Source organism: Rattus rattus, chromosome 13 (assembly GCF_011064425.1).
Source record: "Rattus rattus isolate New Zealand chromosome 13, Rrattus_CSIRO_v1, whole genome shotgun sequence".
NCBI classification, from domain to species: Eukaryota; Metazoa; Chordata; class Mammalia; order Rodentia; family Muridae; genus Rattus; species Rattus rattus.
In genome coordinates, this window is record NC_046166.1 from 31,472,258 (window position 1) to 31,477,797 (window position 5,540).

Here is a 5,540-nt window from a genome sequence, read left to right on the forward strand (position 1 = left end):
CCTACATTCCTTTGCTTGTACTCTTCTGGTTCTTGCTTTGAGGGTAGGAAATGAAACTGTCAAATAAACATATAAAGCCAAACTGCTTTAGCTTTAGAAAGTTCCAGCCCAGCAAGGTGCTGCATGCCCGTAATCCCAGTATTCAGCAGGGCACGGCAGGAGATCAGAAGCGCGAAGAAGCCGTCCTCCTCTGGCACATTGTGAGTTGCAACTGTTGGTATTCTGTCTAAGCTCCACCCCCACAGTTGCCCCACGGTTACCTGGCAACAGTTAGCTGTGCCTGACTGCTTGGCCCCTCCTCTTCTCTTGCTCTTTCTTCTCTTGCTCCCTGCTCTTCCCCTCTTCTCTTTTGTCCCTTCTCTCCCCATTCCACGTGCTCATGGCCGGCCTTTATCTTTCCCCTCTTCTACTCTTCTTCTCTCATTAAAGCTCTGCACGCGGAAGCATGTTGGTTTGGTGTGGTCTTTCTGGATGTGAGCAGAGAGTTCTACCCCAACAGCAACTCAGTCCAAGCTATGTGAAACCTAATTACAATTCCCAGCAACCACATGGTGGCTCACAACCATCTGTAATGAGATTTGACGTCTTCTAGTGTGTCTGAAAACAGCTACAGTGTGCTCATAAATACATAAAATAAGTAAATACATCTTAAAAAATTAACCCAAACCCCCACACAACCAATGGGTAAAAATGGTCATCATGTAAACCCGATGATAAGTTTAATCCCTTGGAGGCCCTACGGTGGCGAACTCCCAAAATTTAATACTTTATGCTCACACTCAGTTGTGATGCTCACACTCAGTTGTAGTGCTCACACTCAGTTGTAGTGCTCACACTCAGTTGTAATGCTCACACTCAGTTGTAGTGCTCACACTCAATTGTGACGCTCACACTCAGTTGTGACGCTCACACTCAGTTGTAGTGCTCACACTCAGTTGTAGTGCTCACACTCGGTCGTACCAGCACTCTCACGTGCATTGCATGCACAGAACAATAACAAAATAAAAATTTAACACACACTTTTATGCTGCAGGGAAGGGAGATGTGGGGGGGCACATGGTGAGGTGGGGATGGTTGGATGAATGAGGAGGGAGTTGGGAGCAGTGAGGAGAGTACCCTCTCAGAAGCAAGGGGGAGGAGAGAGGGGGTGAAAATCCTTGGAGCAGGAACTGGGAATTTATTTACATTACATTTAGAATGTAAATAAATAAAACAATTACAACACACACAACACACACACACACACAAATAAGTGAAAATAAATAAATTCCAGATAAAAATCAGTTGTCTACATGAGTAAATGCTATCTCAATGGTGAATCTTTTCATTATTATTATATCATATATTTTATCTCAACTGCACTTTCCCCTCCTTCCTCTCCTCCTAGCCCCTCCCCTCCAACAGTCACTCAGATCCACTCCTCCTCCATTTTCCTTCAGAAAAGAGTAGGTCTCCCAGGGATATCAACCACACGGGACATAACGAGCTGCAGTGAGACTAGTACATTCCCTCATAGTTAAAGCCAGGAGGACTCTGTCTGTTTCCATAAATTGCTGGGTGAACTCTCTGGATGATTACGCTAGGCTCCAGTCATATTTGTGTTTCTGGGTCTGGTTTACCTTCCTCACGATGATTTTTTTCTCTGGCTCAATCCATTTGTCTGCCAATTTCATGATATTATTATTTTTAAACAGCCGAGTAATACTCCATTGTGTAGATGGACCACAGTTTCCTTATCCATTCTTCAGTTAAGGGACATGTAAGTGGCTTCCAGGCTTTGGTTATTACAGATAAAGCTACCATGAACAAGTGTTTTTGTGCTATGCATGTATGATAGAGCATCTTTTGGGTATACACACTCAGGAGTGGCACAGCTAGTTCTTCAGGGAGATCGAGTCCCAATTTTTCTGAGAAACAGCCATGTTCCAGAGTGGCTGGAGAATTCCACCAGCAATGGAGGAGTGTTTCCCTGACTGCACATCCTCATTAGCAGGATTGCTGCTTGAGCGTTTGATCTTAGCCATTCTGATGAGTGTAGGGGGAATCTCAGAGTCGTTTTGATTTGCAATTTTCAGACTTAAATCTTGATGAAAAATTTGTATTAGGTGATGTTTGATATTCCAGCTAAATAGGAAGAGTTTAGAGAAGAGTATTGTGACATGATCAGAATGAAATATAATATTTCTAGATTTCTCTAACCAGCAAGAAACAGTCAGAGTACACTGCCACTGTCTTCAGACACACCAGAAATGGACATCAGATCCCATTACAGATGGTTGTGAGCCACCATGTGGTTGCTGGGAATTAAACTCAGGACCTCTGGAAGAGCAGTCAGTGCTCTTAACCACTGAGGCATCTCTCCAGCCTCTAGAAACAGAAGTTTAATGGTGTTCATACCCATGCAACTTCCAGTGCTCTCCTGATGCACCTCGTGAAGATACTGCCTGCCAGTCTGGGTGTGGCAGCACATATGTATACTTCCAACATTTAGGAGGCAGCTGAGGGAAGATTGTGAGTTCTAAGCCAACCTTCATGAGACTCACAAAAGGAAATCAGAGGGGGCCAGTGAGACACTCAGAGGATAAAGATGCTTTCACCAACATGACTGACTGAGTTTGATCTCCAGGACCCACATGGTAGGAGAGAGTCAACTGTCACAAGTTGTCCTCTGGCTTCTTTCTCCATGCACACTACATAATTTTTTTTTTTAAGGAAAAAAGAAAGCAACAGCAACACACAGACGCTTATGTCCTGTAACTGCAAACTTCCCTGTTTATTCTGCCTTATGATATATGGCAAAGATTCAGAAACTACTTTGTGTTGGTCAGCTGGTTTCCTCTTAGAATATCCTAGAAGGAAACTACGCAGCAGGTTGAGAAGGCCTGTTTCGCTGTTCCCTCCAGTCGGTGTCAGGATGATCTTCCATGGCCAGTTACCTCCTGCCTGTCATTTTGTTTTGCTTGCTCCCAGGGCCTTATGGTAAGGGTTTTGAGCTGCCATTGGCATTCAGCTCCAGGTCAGAGATCAGAAGCCCAGAGCCAAGCAGTGGCTTTATAGTGCCCTCGCCCTGATGCCTGGGTTCCTGATGTAGGTGGCCTGAGTCCAATTTTAACTTCCAATAACTCTAACCTCATTCCTAAGTAGCACCTGCTTCCTACCTGTGCTCAGACAGTGTGAGAATGTCTGCTCTCCGGGTGTGATTCAGACAGGAGAGTGGGAAGAAGAGGAGAGTGAGGAGGAAGTCTTAGACTCTTTCTCTGTGCCTAAACGAGCGCCTTTCCAACTTGAGCCATTGAGGCAAACACAGAGAGTTTTAATTGCAAGAATTTCACAACACCTATTGGGACCATAGGTGGCAATCTTGGATATTCTGCAACAGAATTACAAAATATTTTCTAATTCAAGGACTCCTGAATTCTTCACTGACTGATGTTCCCAGGAAAGTTTGAGAAAAGACATCAGCACTAAAAGCATGCTCCCGTAGAGCGTGTCTAAGCCGAGGAAGGCGAATGAAGGAAGCTGTGTAACTCGGTAACAGATTTAAACTGGGAACAAAACACAAAGTACTTGTTCTAAATGGAATCGCCAAAGACACATCTAAAAATACTTGGTAAAAAAATAAAAAGCAACAACAAAAAACCAACCTGGATTCCTCGCTCTCAAGTATGGCTGCTCACCGCAATCATATGGAGCCCTTAAAATCATAGACTGCAAAGTCTGACCCCCGGCTACAGTACTCAGACTCTGAGCTTGAGATCGTAAAATTGATTCCCCTCCCCCTCTTTAAACCTCCTCGTGTGATCAAGGGATTCTGATGATCAACAGGTTGAGGATCCATTGTTGTACAGAACTTAGTTCAGCTTTTCTCCATTAGAAGCGTGTACTTGGAGCAGGACGGTGATGACAGTCCCTACCTTGGCAGGGGGCAGTGAGAGAAAGACTGGGCGGGGAAAGACAAAAACTTAACCAGAGCATCTTCCCCAGGAGGCTGCTTTCTGAAGCTTTTGATCATCCTCCACCCAATGTCAGGGCCAATCAGGCATCCTCAGCACCAACTCAGCCCCGGCAAACTGGCTCTGAATGCTACCGCAGCACATCTCTGGGTACAGGGACCCCGAGGCGAGTCCTGGTGTCAGGATGCTAGACTATGACGGTCAACAGTCACAGTGTTGATGTCGATGTCGTTGTTTAGGCTGTTACCTCTGTGTGAGTCTAAGAGAGTGACCACACTCCTGACCATGGAACATCCAACTGTGTCTGTCCAGAGCTGCCAAGAGTGTACTGGGAAATGAGATGAAGGAAAGAACCCAGCCAAAGGGAGACGTGAGAAAGGCTCACTTAACATTACTCTTGGTCACTTTCGTGCTGTGTGACTTTGAAGTGAGATGCAGAGCAAAGGGTAGCCTGAGTGTTCTTTAGATGCTCATATGGAGAAAATAAGAAAGGGTCACTCTCCGGCCATGCTTACTGGAGGAGTTGTCACCACACCTCACACAACTGAGAAAGCCAATAACTTCCTGTCAAGTGACAGGATGTGAAATCTGTCAATTGAGAGTTTGCTGCAACAAGTACCTTTATGCCGAGTCATCACTGACAAAGAGAAGTCGAAGAAAAAGCCTTGTCCTTGCCCCAGACTCAGGAGTGACAGAATCAAAATGAGCCAAAGACACATGACGTAGCTACATTTAAAATACATATATAACAAAACTAAAGAAATTCAAGCAGAGTGAATTCATTCATTCATTGTTTTACAAAGGACAAAATAGCTACTTGTTTCCTAATTGATTGAGTCCACCAAAGACCCTGTGGAGTCTAGCTCTGGTAATTCTTAGCATTAACTTTGTGTCCTGGATTTGATCAGGAAATTCACCAGGCGTGTGGCTTTTCAGTCGGGGATCTGTTGACACGAGAAATCCTCAGCACTTTGGGTGATTCAAGTGACCCTTCATTATTGTGCTCCTTTGTTAGTTCCACACTGCTCAGGAATCCATCACTTCTGCCTGAATTATGTGCTGTTCAGGACGGATGCTGATACCACCCACTTGGCAAGGGTAACCTCAGCTTCTTGAACTCACAGAACCTATTGTTCTGTTCCTTTCTTGCCGGGTGCTGTCCCTGCAGCCATGTACCTCCAGCTGGGAAGGCAGGGAAATGACTCCCTAGAGAGCCATTGATCATGGTAATAAACGCTCTGAGTTTTACTAAGTTCCATCAAAGTTCACCTGTACACCAAAGTCAGACAATTGTTCTCTGTACATCCTTTCTTCCCTTCTGTTTGCATAAGCACAAATAAGGCCCATAAAAGTTCACAAGCCACTGGCGTTTGTGTAATGGGTAAACGTGTTGAAAATTGTGAGTTTGTTATGAAGATGTGCTTTCTGGAGGGCAGAAGTCCCATTGATGCCCTAACTTTATTATTGTACGTAATACAACTGCCCGTGCATTTATATTTTCATTCTCTTCAGTTTTCAGCCAGGACTCTTGAGTGTAATGACTTTAATTGGTGTTTGCTCATTTAAGCATCTCCTAAGAGTATGTTA